Source organism: Diabrotica virgifera, chromosome 3, assembly GCF_917563875.1.
Source record: "Diabrotica virgifera virgifera chromosome 3, PGI_DIABVI_V3a".
In the NCBI taxonomy this organism is placed as follows: Eukaryota; Metazoa; Arthropoda; class Insecta; order Coleoptera; family Chrysomelidae; genus Diabrotica; species Diabrotica virgifera.
In genome coordinates this window covers 127818003-127832963 of record NC_065445.1, presented here as the reverse complement: position 1 = coordinate 127832963, position 14961 = coordinate 127818003, and the positions used below count along the sequence as shown (strand labels likewise).

The 14961-nt window shown below is 32.3% G+C and overlaps 1 protein-coding gene and 1 long non-coding RNA gene across 2 annotated transcripts in view; one reads left to right on the top strand and one right to left on the bottom strand.

Moving 5' to 3' along the window:
* The window catches only part of LOC114343886 (coiled-coil and C2 domain-containing protein 2A), a 217388-nt gene that overhangs the window by 22368 nt on the left and 180059 nt on the right, over positions 1-14961 (bottom strand). The window lies entirely within an intron of this gene.
* On the top strand, positions 279-2664 carry LOC126881304 (uncharacterized). The gene is made up of 3 exons (XR_007696788.1): positions 279-536; positions 595-784; positions 2578-2664. It is a non-coding gene; the product is annotated as an uncharacterized LOC126881304 (long non-coding RNA).

Genomic DNA, 14961 nt, shown 5'->3' with positions numbered 1-14961 from the left:
ATGCACTGAAAAATGCTCATTAAAAGAAGCATATACATATTAGTTTTTTCGCTACCGTCAAGTTTGGCAGGACAGCGCTGCTGCCAAATTAAAAACACATATTTATTTACCAAAGCTGCTATAGCTTTAAGAGTGTGAAACAAAGATAACTTCTTTACTATAGGCCGTTCCAACATGCTGTCAAAATTAAATCAATATGGCTACTAGGAGTAAAAGATAAATGTTATTCTATCTGTTCTTAATGTGTTTTAGATAATTTTAGTTGTATTTCTTTGTAATTTTGTGTTGTACAAAGATTAATTTTACATTTTCTCTGGAAGTATTAATTTAGAAAGATAATATGCTTCATTGGTGTTGTGTTTTGAAGTGTAAAATGCAAAGTAATCGTGATAAAGTCAAGATAAAGTTCACTTTTAAACTGAACTAAATAAGGTATCATCTGAGAGACAACAATGGTTAAATGCAATACAATGTAAATGTTTTACTAGCGAAATGAAAATTCTCCTGTCCTGTCTGCTGTAATCATTTTATATCTGGTAAGTTACAATTACAACAGTAACGATTTTTGAAGATGTTAACATTTTAATCTTATAGGAAAACCAGCCGACTTAATCGATAATAACAATCCAGATTGGGTTCCTTCAATAAATATGGGCTATAAACACAATGAAATAAGTTCCCCAAAATCTAAAATGGAGTGTATCAAAGGAGAATTAAAAGAAAAAATATTCATATTGAAATTATTTATAAGGCACTGGACTGTCTTAAATTCTACAAATACTAGGTGGGTAAATGATTTTAGACATTTTTCATTAATGGTTGTAGGTTACTGTTACTTCAGTAGATTTAAGACTTGTTTACACCGGTAGAGTAATGATGCAAGTACTTGATAGAGTAGAGTAACTCTACCTGTAAAAATGCTCAGCACAGTAGAATAGCTAGTAGAGTGTATAGTAGGAGTTAAAGTAGAGTGACTAGCAACATATGGCAAAGTAACGACTCTATGACCACCACCACTGCCAAAATGTCTACTCGGCTGCGCACTCTACCCATGGAATACGCTCAATTAGGGCAGAGTAGAGTAGGTAGGAGAGTACATGGGGGCACTGTCATTCTGGCTGGAATTATGTTTTGTGTAAATAGTGAAAATGAAGTTCACCGAAGATGAAACTTTAAAACTTGTAGAGCTATAATACGGCGAATACCAGTGTTTATGGAATTTAGGTAGTGTATACTACAGAAATAAAAGTATGCAGCAAGCTGCGGAGGATGAAATCGTTGAAAGAATGGCAAGGGGGGCTTTGGAGTAAACGAGCTCAAGCAAAAAATTAAAAATTTAAGGTGCACTTATAATCAAGAGTGTTTAAAAATACAAAAATCGGTTTCACTATATTAGCATCAGTACTATACTTGTACTCTCCTCATGTGAATGGTATCAAGCCATTTTTGGTAGAGTACTATTGCTACTCTACTCCCCTCAAAACTCTACCCATGTAAACAAGTCTTTAGAAACAGTGGAAAATGAGGTAGCTAGTAGAGTAGTAGTAGAGTAAAATATACTGGTTTAGCAAATGACTATGTTTTAAGGTGATACAGTAGCGATCAACAGGTAGCCAAAACGCGTTCCAAGATTGCCGCTGTAATTTTAAATATTTTTTCGAGATATTTGGCACACATATTCGTAATATAATAAAGAATGGCGGTACAGAGCCCAATTTGAAAAATATATTAATATGTGGAAACTACTCTGTAATTATACAATATTTAAAAAACGAGCCTGTACCGCCATTAAGAAGAACAAAAAAATATACTTTCTTCAAATAAACTTTTTTATCCGATGCCTAGATTTTGTGTCATTTTGGAACTATTAATGAAATACAAAATTTTAGTAGTTTCAAAATAACAGAAAATCTAGGCATCGGATAAAAAAGTTTATTTGAAGAAAGTGTATTTTTTTGTTCTTCTTAATGGCGGTACAAGCTCGTTTTTTTTTATATTGTATTTAATTACAGAGTAATTTCCACATATTAATATAATTTTCAAATTGGGCTCTGTACCGCCATTCTTTATTATATTACGAATCTGTGTGCCAAATATCTCGAAAAATATTCAAAATTACAGCTGCAATCTTGGAACGCGTTTTCGCTACCTGTTGATCGATACTGTTTCCTCTTAAGATAGTTTTAATAGTTATTTATGATATAAGTATTAAAAGTACAATTTTAAGACACGCATGTGAAAGTTAACTTGAAAAAATAAGTTTATTAATGATTTGACTTCCACATCAGATGTCATTGTCAAAATACAAAATATTCATTATTATTAGGTTTGTTCTAGCAAACAGTCAAACTAGTCAAAAACCGTCAGCAAACAGTTGGTCAGTGAGAGGACATAATACAGTCACCAGTGCTATCCCCTCTATTCGCGCTGGTCCACTATTAGCTGATGATTTCACACTGTTTGAAACTGTTGCTAGAACCAACCTATTATTATTATGCATATCATTATCTGTAAATAATATTTCTTCTGATTGTTAATTGTAAAGGATAGAAAAATTACCATTTTAATTTTTTTTAGAATCAGCTGAGAGAAGTGGTGTACAAAAAAACTAGGAAGGGAATGGAATATGTGGCTACGAAAGGCAAAAGAAATGATTACAAAGCAAATGTGGCACATTTTTTTAAAAATATGTAGGAATATCAGTAAACTACATTAAAAATGTATGAAAAGATTTTGTGCAATAAAAATGTTTATATTTATCAAGGATATATTATTTGGTATGGCCACATATCGTCGGTGATGTGACAATACATCCTCTCTGTTTTTTATGTGTTTTGTAAGAGAGACTAAAAACTTGTTTTAGGGTCACCACCTGTTTCATATGATATTTTTTGACTTGTTTTGTAGTAAATTACACTATCTATTTACTACAAAACAAGTCAAAACTTACATATGAAAACAGGATGTGACCTTAAAAAAGTTTTTCGCCTCTCCTACAAAACTCATGAAAAAACAGATAGGAGGTACTGTCACATCAGCAAGGGATATATTTCTGGTATATCCAAGGAATGTCTAAAAAATATACTTTGAATGACCAAGAAAATTCGTGGATTCAGGGAATGTTTAAAATGCTGACACATAATTTTCCTGGGATGTTCAGGGAACGTTATTGTGCTTTTGGGGAGATTCCAGGAATTTTTTCAATGTCCCGTGTGTACCTTCTAGGAACATACATGGAATGTTTTGGTGTTAGCACCGGACTCCACTTGCGATTTGTAGTCATGAAGATTGAACACATTATTTCAAATAGGGCTTTTCATCGATTGTCATTTGTTTCGAGCCTCTGTCAAATGTCATATAATCCATGTATAACATTAATATACACGGATTATACGAAATATGATAGAAGCTCGAAACAAATTACTGTGAATGAAAAGCCCTATACAAGTCAATCTATTTGCGACTAAATAATCATGGATTGACTTGTATTTGAAACAATGTGTTCAATCTTCGGGACTACAAATCGCAAGTGGAGTCCAGCGGTGAGGGTTACTTCCTCTTCGGCATTATTATGTATTACACTACAGAAATCAGGAACTTCCCTCCTAAATATAATGTATGGCCATCAAACAAATTCTTCCAACCACTTTTTTAATGTTTGCCCTTTCCATGCTGTAGCAAATTTGTCAAATTGTTGATTTTAAATTGTAAGAGTTAAGTTTTGCAAGGTATGCTGCCCTCTTGTATCTTCTGCGTTATCTTCATCATATACAGTAGAACCCCGCAAATCCGAACTAATTGGGGAGACAGCCTGTTCGGATTCCGAAAAGTTCGGATTATCCGAAAGTTAGCCTTAACTAGTAGTTCAAAGCTTTCATTGCGATTTTGAGTAGCCAAACGTTCTCGCAAGAGTGTGGACAATATTTTTGGACTCAAGTTGACTATGAGAGAACCAAAGTAAGTTTGTGTTTAACCTTTATAAACCTATATATTAAAGTACAATATTTATTTTTAAGAAATTTTAAATGTCAAAAGTCCTATTAATCCTACATTGTCTAATTTTCTAGCTTTACTCTGTATAATAAATATGTTTTTAAGTTTTTGTCTCGAATTTTTAAATTTTTTTACTTTCCGTTGGTTCGGATTTGCCGAAAGTTCAGATTAGCGGGGTTCGAATTTATGGGGTTCTACTGTAATTACTTCATCTAAAAACTTTCTGCGATATATTCGATTAGTTGCTAAAATAATTTCCGGATCCATAGGTTGAATGAGCAATGTATTTTTTGGCAAAAACATACAACTAAAGTTGCCATGTTTTGATCATAGAATATTTTCACAGGGAGGAGAATTGTCTAAAATCAAAAAACATTTCACCTCTTCCGGCAGTATTCCCAGTGTCTTCTCTTGAAATGTTTTCACTGCAGGTACAAATTCTTTAAAAAGGCAATTTTTGAAGATATCTGAGCTGAACCATGCCTTATTAGAGCTAATAAAATATAAACTTACATTACCAACCTCTATGGTGAAATTATTTATTCTAATAGCTCCACAATTATATACAAATCCTGCCTCAAAATATTTGTAAGAATTTAAACTCTTAAATGCCTTCATTTGTTGACCTGTGCAGAAACTATTAATAAGCCCTAAATAAGTAACTATGTCCATGTTAGTTGCCCTTGGAAAACCTTTTCTGCTGTAGGTTAACTCATACCCCTTGAGGGAAAATAGATCTACATACCAACAGCTTTTGAAAATATTCACTCAGGTTTATTTATTCACTGCTTAAAACTAAATAAAGTCGTTAAAGAACTTCAACAGCTAAAAGCTACACAGTGTCAACAGCAAAACGTTCGGAAAATACAACTAAAAAAAAACTATTTTACAACTATTAAACTATTGTATAAAAACTGTTATATAAACCACTATTTTATAACAACAATAACTATTTTATAAAAAAACTATTAAACGTAAAAAACTCAAAAAACTCAATGCAGTACAAATATAAATAATTTCAATGTTTGCCTCCCAGGTTTCATATTAGTGTCATAAACGTCAAAGTCTTGAAACGGCCTATAAGTGTCAAACTGACATTGTCCGATATAAGGTTATGTAAGATGTTTGTTTGTTTATTTTTTTTTCTTCTTTTATGGCCTTTATGAGCTGTGCCCATTTAGCCAGCAACATTTCTTAACATTTCTTAAAATTAACGCCTAATTAAACCTACCATACAAGACCAATCAAGGATAGGGCAGGGAAAGTGAATATGGTGAAAAAATAAACTGTTGTTAAAATATAGACTAAATAAATAAAACATAATTTGAAAACAATAATTATAAATTAATAAATGAAAAATAGTTTCTGTCCTTGTGGGATCGGTACTCACCAGAGGGACCGCAGACGTTCGGAAACAATTAGCGTCTCTTTGCAAAGACAATGACGTCGACTTTGCAAAGTAACAAGACACTTACTCAACACACACACTACACATTACTCCCCTGACGTAGTGATAAGTTATACAATTACGTGGCTAAAGGTTCTAGTTCTAAACCAAAGCCAGAATCAGAAAAAAAAAAAAGAAAAAAAAACAATAATTTAACATTATATTTAACCTCCAATATTATGACAGCTATGTGTCAGTTACTATTTACCATCTGACCAAATATTATAACGTCATATAATAATCGTCACTACCTCTAGCCAATAGAATGCTCTCTTTAATAGGAATGGCATGTCAGGCATGCCAAAAAAATCTGATTATTCCCTATATATTTTTTCAAATTTAGAATGTGGCGACAAGGGGAAAATTACGTGCATTCCTTATTGTTTGACTTCTAGTTTACTAGCGCAGCCCCATAGCTGGATGCCATATGGCCAAATAGGTTTTATAATCTGTTTATACAAAAGTATTTTGTTGTAGATTGAGAGAGTGGATTGTCTTCCCAATAGCCAATATATTTTTTTATGCTTCATGTTAAGTTGTTCTCTTTGGGCCCTCAAGCGTAGCCTAGCGTCTAATGTAATATGTACCCAAATATTTGGCGGTATCGGCATAGGGTATCTGTGTATTATTTACGTTAACAGGAATGTATTGTTTTTTCTTGTTTGTAAAATTAATATGCACTGACTTCATTTCAATTAATTTAATTCACCAGCATTTAGTCCAGTTGTTAAGTCTGTTAACAGAGATTTGCAGTTTTCTTGCTGCTTCTTCATGGTTTTCACCTACGGCCAAGATGGCAGTATCATCAGCAATGGTAGCTATCGTATTATTATCTACTCCATTGATATCACTAGGGGAGCGTTCAAGTATTACGTAACGCAATTTTTGAAGATTTTTGACCCCCCTCTCCCCATGTAACGCACCGTAACGTTTTTATGTACCCCCCTCCCCCTACCTAAACGTTACGTAACACCCAAGTGACCATTTGAACCTAAATGGAAAACTAGGTCACGAAAAGTACCGGAAATCCGGTAAAAGAACTTTGTTATTATTTTAATCGCATTTGAGGTAATAATAAAAAATATTTATTATAAAATACCAAGTAACCCGTTGACACCTAGAGTGTATGGTTTACCTAAGATACGTAAAGAGGGCATTCCTATTCGTCCAGTTGTGAGCTTCATTAACACTCCTGTTTCTATTCTTTCCAAATTTATATTGAATCTCATTAATACTTTGACGAACTTCACCCCTCGTTATTCAGTCAAAAACACTAGTCATCTAGTCAATAAACTCAAACAAATAAATCTTCGTCCTAACATTACTATGCTTTCATTTGATGTTAGCAATCTTTTCACTTCTGTCCCTAAACAAGAAACTATTAATCTGGTACACTCTCTTCTTAGAGCCAGTTCAATCACCATGTCTACTACAGATTCTATCATCCAATTATTACAATTTTGTCTAGCTCAAGACTTTTTTGTTTTCAATAACAAATTTTACAGACAACCTGATGGCTTAGCCATGGGTAGTTGCCTATCCCCTCACTTAGCTGATATTTTCATGGATCATCTAGAATCCACATAGATCATGAAAAATCCGGAGATTCTACACTGGTTACGTTATGTGGATGACTGTTTGTTATTTATAGCCGGGAATTCTAATTCAACTGATTCACTTCTTTCTAAAATCAACCAAATCCATCCTAATATTAATTATAACAAAGAATTGAACATTCTCAAACAAATAGCCTTCAATAATGGTTACGAACCTAACATCATAGACAAGCTTATCCATAAGAGACAACTGAGAGTCTTGAGAGAGGCTGCGTTCCCCAGCCTCTAAATCAAAAATATTGTTTCTATTTACAGCCTCAAAATATTGTTTCTATTTCTTTCTTTTCTCTTCTTATTCACATCCACAGGTTCACTCAATTTTCAATAATCATCTAATCCTTTCTTCAAAAAAATTTTCTTCTCCCAAACAAAGCAATTTCAACTATATCTACAACATCCATTTGTCACAACTTGTACACAACTATATCTATTCAATATCTATCCCATTCTCTCCACATCATCTTTTTCAAACCGTTTTTCGTTTAGTGTCCAATCTTAACTATTTCATTCTAAACTAAATCAACCAATAATACTTTACAATAAATCTTTCAAGTTTCACACATCTAGTAGTTATTCCATTCAGCCAACCTTTCATTCATCATCTGGTGTGTTGGGTTGCCTGGTCTCTGGAGTCCCCAGTCTCTCAATAATGTTCATTAGTCTCAATAGTGATATCAAATTTACTTTTTATACCACAAACTCATCTATCTATCCACCCTTTTTATTCCGTTTTATCTACTAATTTAATTAACTAAACACAATTTTTAATTTTCTCAAATACTCAATAATCTTACTCAACACTTATCTTCATCTGACCCCACTTTAGTTGTAGCTTAGACATTTTTATCCAAGTTATTAATTTTTCTTTGCCCTAGATGTTATTTAACATAAAAGGACATAATAAAGAAATTTGGACTAAGCTTTCAATACAACCTTTTCAGTCTTGTAAATTTGTGTTGATGAACCCATCTATATTTTATTAATTGATAAATAAGATTTTGCATTTACAATTTTTTCAGCATTTGATATCACGACCGCTATTTTGTCTCTAATTTTTCAGCCAGTCTCTCAGCCATCATTTGTGTTGGTTCACAAATATAAATTATCTAATTTCAAAACATAAACCATAAATTACATTTTCTGTATGTTGTTTTGCCTACCTTTCTTCATCAATTTACGTACACTTCATTTATGATCGTGGGTATTCAAATTCCTCCTTCCATTTTACATCTAGATAATCTATTCTCACTAACTCTTTATTTTTATAATTCCAACACACTGATGTTAGCTGTTATCATTGCTTGTACTATAAACAACTATAAATTTACTTAGCTGTGTAACCAACTTTTCATGATATTGTCCTTTTCATGATCATTTTTCAGTGCGTAACAAATGATAGGAAAAAGGGTAAATCCGTGATAATACACATTTATGACATTTATTCTAACATGACATTTAAGTTAAATCTGACAGTTGTCACATTTTATTTTCAATTTGAAATAAAATCAAATCAAATGTGTTTCTTGCATTTATAAAATGGTATTTTCTTTGATTTGTATAGTCTTATAAATTATACAGATTATATTTGTAATATTATTATCTAATTTAAAAAAAAATATTTTTTTATTATGGCGCCATCTATCGACAACTAGAATAACTAGAACAAATGTTATAAAAATGTCACCGACGAAATGTAATCACCGATGTGCCTTTTTTCTGTCACATACAATTTAATGCGTTAGAAAGAAATCGAAAAACTGTGACGCACTGAAAGATGATCATGAGAAAAAGAATACTTCAAGTTCCATTGACAATTGTTGTCTTGACATCAGACAGATTCGCTTTTGAAATCTCACATCTTAGTTGCCTGTCACCTCTTGTAACATAATGACCTAATTTGTTACCTTTGACCCACTTACCACGTGTGGGAGTCATATGTTATCCTAGGGCCGTATCCTTAGGAATTATATCCATCCTTTGGAATTTGCTATGTTAGCATTTTGATGTGACTTTTAGTCCATTTTTGAAAGGCTTTGGCCTTCGTATTTTTTGGTTGGCTTACCACGTTCTTGTAAGTATAACCAAACTTTGCTTCTACCTTGGTCATCATTTTAAGTTTAACATTTTGATAATTAATATGGTTATACTTATTTTAGGCAACACTGATGATGCTATTTTTAGAGCGAAAACGTTTTGTTCGATGTTTGTGGTCCTATAGGGCTTTTTAAAATAATATACCTTTTACCAAGACCAAAATTTTTTATTAAATTTTACTTGTAATTAATGGTATACAGCCAGCTACAGGAAATTCTTCCTTGTGGATTAATAATAAAAAACTTACAATCATCATCCAGCCTCAAAAATCCACTGCTGAACATAGGCCTCCTCCCCTCGTTTCCAACCACGTCTATCCTGCGCCGCTCTCATCCAGTTTTTATTTAGCTTTCTTACGTCGTCTGTCCATCTTGTAGGCGCTCAACCGACGCTTCTCTTGTCTTCTCTTGGCCTCCATTCCAATAACCTTTTTGTCCATCGCCCATCTGTCATTCTGGCTATGTGTCCTGCCCATCTCCACTTCAAGCTGGCTATCCTTTTGATGACGTCAGTCACCTTTATTCTTCTCCTGATGTCTTAGTTTTTGATTTTGTCTCGCAGAGTTATTCCTAACATTGACCGCTCCATTTTTCTCTGCGTTACTCTTGGTTTGGTAGCCGAGGCTTTAGGTAAGGTAAGTGTTTCTGATTCGTTCGTCAAGACTGGGAGGACGCACTGATCAAATACCTTTCTCTTTAGGCATGTGGGCAACTCACTTTTAACAGTTTCTCTCAGTTTTCCAAATGCTGCCCACCCAAATACGATTTTTCTTTTTAGTTCATGTGTCTGGTTATCCCTGCCAATCGTAATTTCATGTCCCATGACATAAAATATGTCCAAAACTTAGAATAATAATCTTTTATTACTAATTTTACATTTACATTTACATTTTCCATGCTTGGCCCCATCCTTACATACATTTTCGGCTTCATCCTTTATTGTTCTTCTCATGCATTCTTCTATTTTATCTTTTTTAATAAAAACTTAAAATAATATAACATATTTATTATTTCAATATTTTTTCTACGGCCGTTTAATAACATGCTCATTATTAGCTATTTTTTCATAGATAATAGCACCCATTACTGTACCCGTGAGTAATATTTCATTACTCACGGGCTGAAGTTACTCGCGGGTCATTACTCATGGGCTGAAGTTTGGTTCAAGTACTGAATATCAGTTTTAATAAATGAAATTACTTAAACTTGTTTATTTTATACAATAATTATTGTAATTTATATCAATAATTAACTTCGAAAAATGTTTACGGATTTTTAACTGTAACAACGGTTCGATAGTTTTTTACGTTTAAATTTTATCATTTGAACATTTAAGTTGGGGTTATTAAAAGGTAAATATAAACGTTTAGATGCCGTCAATACTTTTCGCTTTATTCGCAATTGAAAATGTTGATTTTTCGACAAAAAACTACGTTTTCAGACCGTTTTTCGTAAATAACTCAAAAAGTAAATATTTTATCGAAAAAATATTCTTAGCAAAAGTGTAGCTTATAAAAAACAAAAAAAAATGGTGTATCAGTTAAGTATATAAATTGAGAAAAAGTAAAGTTGTAGGCAAAGTTGTAGCTCATGAAAAATACGTTCTTATTCGTCTAATTCCAAATCGAATAAGTCAACGCGAAATCACCGAAAAATTAAGCACCTTTCACTAAAGGTTATTAGCATTTTAAAGTACCTAAAAGAGATTTATATTTGTTTTTTACAAAAGTTTCTAGCACCAAAAATAAACGAGTTACACTGAAAAGAAAGTTGCCCCCTTTTTTGGTAAAAAAAATTGTGAAAGCCTCCCTCTATTTAGCACCCTAAATAAAATGAATCGTTACCGCTTTACCATTTATTTTAACTGTATGTATATTGTTTATATGATCTGTAAGTTTGATTGGCTTGAAGTGCTTATTTTTGAAAAATTTGGGTTTTATAATAAAACAAAATTTTCGAAAAATTTTTGAAAAATTTCGTATTTTCAAAATAACTTAAAAAGTATTAGTGATAAGAAAAATCTTAAAGAGTAAAAAAATATAGGTTTTGTTATTATAAATATGCTAGTTTTATTTTGTTTTTCCGCAAGACAAAAATTGTTTAAGATATGGCTGTTCAAAATTTGCATACACTCGTGATTAGTGACCCGTTCAAGCTTTTTAACTATACCCCTTTCAAAAATAAGCACTTTAAACTGGTGAGACTGACAGATCATATAAAAAATAGATAAGTAAGTAAATTTTTTGTAAATCGCTAGCGATTAATTTCATTTGAGGAGCTAAACACGGGGAGACTTGCATGATTTTTTTACAAAAAAAGAGGGCTAACTTTATTTTGGGCATAACTCGCTTATTTTTAATGCTAGAAACTTTTATGAACAATTCTAATAAAGCTTTTTATAAACACTTTAAAAAAGTTTAAACAGGTTTTTCCCGAAAAGTGCTTAATTTTTCGGTGATTTCACTTTGAAATATTCGATTTGGAATTAGACGCACAAGAACGTATTTTCCGTGAGCTACAACTTTGTTTTTACTCGATTGATAGACTTTACTGATACACATTTTTTTTTTCAATTTTTTATAAGCTACACTTTTGGTAAGGATATTTTTTTCGATCAAGTATTTACTTTTTGAGTTATTTGCGAAAAACTGTCCGAAAACGTAGTTTTTTTGTCGAAAAATAAACATTTTCAATCGAAAATAACTCGAAAAGTATTGACTTACACAAAAAACTCTATAGAACAAAAGTTGCTTAAAATTAGTCAATTTATCAATTTCCGGTTTTAACTTGAATATATGTTTTTTCACCCCCGAGAAGGGGTGACTGTCACCCTCCAAGTAAAAGCAACCAACGGCACAATTTCAACTTTGAAGTGGAGGGTAAGTAGAACCTATATCCAAATTTTCATGCAATTCGGAGTTGCCCCTGAAAATTACACGGTATCGCCGTATTTCCCGTTCATTTACTGGGCTATAAGGTAAATTTTTATCTTATGTGTTGGATTTTGTCAAGAGCTATGACCTTGAAAATTTCACATAGACTTGTGTACTAAATTGGCATGATTCATAGCTCTTGACAAAATCCAATACCTTAATAATATAACTAAATATTTTGATTCTAAAATATACTAAAATACTTTCAAAGAGTTCTAAGTAAGAAAAGAGATATTTAGTTATATTCTTTGTGACATTTTCAAGGTCATAGCTCTTGTCAAAACCTATTACCCTTTCAACACTTGTTTTTTCTATGGTACTTAGTCCAGTCGGGTTAAACGAATAACAGGCCTAACCTTGCATTACGAGCTGCCCCAAATTTTATTTTTCTAATCTTTAGGGAGGGTCAATATTAGTACAAATTTAAAATCTCGACTGAATTCCACCGTTGCGTTAGCCGCCATCTTGATTTTAAACGAGAACAGTTTTTGCTCAATATCTCCGCCATTTTCAATTTTTTGACAAAAAGTGTAGAAACTGAAACTGTTGAAAGTACGATTTTATATAATTTTATTTATTATAATTTTTGTCGTGCGGTCAATATTTTCCGAGTTATGAGGGGAAAATAGTGAGAGTTGGAGCATAATTATTGAATTATTGAATTATCTCGTTTATTATTAGTTTTACAACAAATATGTACCTATACAAAAATGAAGATAATTAAATTCTACACAATTTTTTTTTCTTTCATTTTTTTGGTTAAATTAATATTTAAGGTAGTACGTATGCGGTAATGGCGCGAGCGTAAGACCGGATTGATTTTATAGCAATTGATTTTGTTCAATATCTACGCCATTTTCAACTAAAATTGTTCAAAATATAATTTCCTACAATTTCTTTTTAACAATTTTTTTCATGCGGTTGATATTTTCCGAGTTACATGGGAAAATAGTAAAAAGTGGTGGGGGGAGCATAATTATTGAATTGAATTTTGTTTCCGAGCTGCCCCAAATTTTATAATTCTATCATTTAGGAGAGATCAATAGTAGTGTAAATTTAAAATCTCGACTGAATTCCGCGGTTGCATTAGCCGCCATATTGATTTTAAATGAGAACGGTTGTTGCTTAATATCTCCGCCATTTTCAACTTTTCGACATAAATGGTGGGAAAGAAAATTGTTGGAAATACAATTTCCTACAATTTTTTTGGTACAATTTTTTTAGACGATCAATATTCTCCGAGTTAAGGGGGAAATAATGGAAGCGGAGGGGAAGCATAATTATTGAATTGTCTCATTTATTATTAACTTTACGACATAATTGAACATAAACAAAAATAAAGAGTAAAGTGCCTCTTCCTCCCTTGAATGATTACTGCCCTCCGCTACGCGTCGGGCAGTAAACTTCATTCTCGGGAGGAAAAGAAGCACTTTCCTCCCTTGTTATACAAATAGCTATTTTTTAATATCTATCAATTTTCTAAACTAATTATCAATATAGTGGGTTTTGTATTTAATGCTTTTTATTTAAAGACATTTTTAAATAATTTGAAAATTTGCGTATTTAAAACATTAATGAATACCTACTGCAGAAAACGATTTCAGAAAACATACATGATTTATGAACACGTAGTTCCCTCTACAACCTCTAAATAACATCTGTATCTTTTAATCTTTTGTTGTGGAGAGAGGTCCATCTCTAATTATTACAAACACATGTTACTGTGCTTCATTTGTGTTACAAATTTTAAGATTTTTCACTTGAATAGGTACTATTGTCCTGATGTCGGACCATGAGCGGAGCGTGAGGGTGCAACATAATACAATTCAGGGGTCTATGTAAAACATAAAAGAAATTCCGTAGTTTTTGTTTCATTTCAGTTAAAAAAGAATGTTACGTAACGCGCTGTTCGAACCCCCTCCCCCCCATGTAACGCGCCGTAACGTTTTACAAGACCCCCCTCCCCCCAAACTGCGGTACGTAATACTTGAACGCTCCCTAGTGTATAATAAGTATAGCACAGGTCCTCTCACACTACCTTGTGGTAATTTAATACAGTGGCCCTTAAAATAAAATAAGATGGATTTTATACAAAATCCCAATAAATCTTCATAATTTCTTCTGACAACACTTCTCCACAAAAATATCAAACAGACTGTGCAAAATAAATGTTAAAGTCAGATAAGATACTCTTCATGTTGTTCTGAAGCTATTTCCTTGTGGCATTTTTATGATTAATTATTTATATGGGAAATAAGCCACAATTAAAATGAAAAAAATAATTTTATTAACGTTTCGACGCCCAAATCGCCCTAACAATGATCAAGAAAGAACAAAGAATTGCATTTATAAAATACCTTGTGAATGCGAACAATTTTATTTAGGTGAGACATCAAGACCATTAGACGTTAGAATAAGTGAACATCAATCTTATATTAAAAATAGAGAATTTGAGAGATCTCAAATATGTCAACACGCATGGGATAATGAACATAGAGTTCAGTGGAGAGATTCAAGTATAGTCCTGAAAGAATCAGATAGTAAAAAGAGAAAAATCAAAGAAGCGGCTCTAATTATGCTAAATGAAACCAATTGTGTCGCAAATTCCTCGGTAGAATGCAGTAGGATGTGGTTACCCATACTGAAAGAGGAAGTCAATCGAAAGAAAATACCAAGATTAGTAAGTCAATAATATCGAGCTAGTACATATTTTATATTTTAGTATTACTTATATATCTAGTATTATTAATATTATTTATAATTTAAACATGTTACAAGTCAGAATTTGGTATTATTTTTTGAGAGTAAATTAATGTAAGATCAAATACTTACGATGTCGGGATAGTATCACAGGGTTTTTCCTGGTTTTCCCTTGTGAT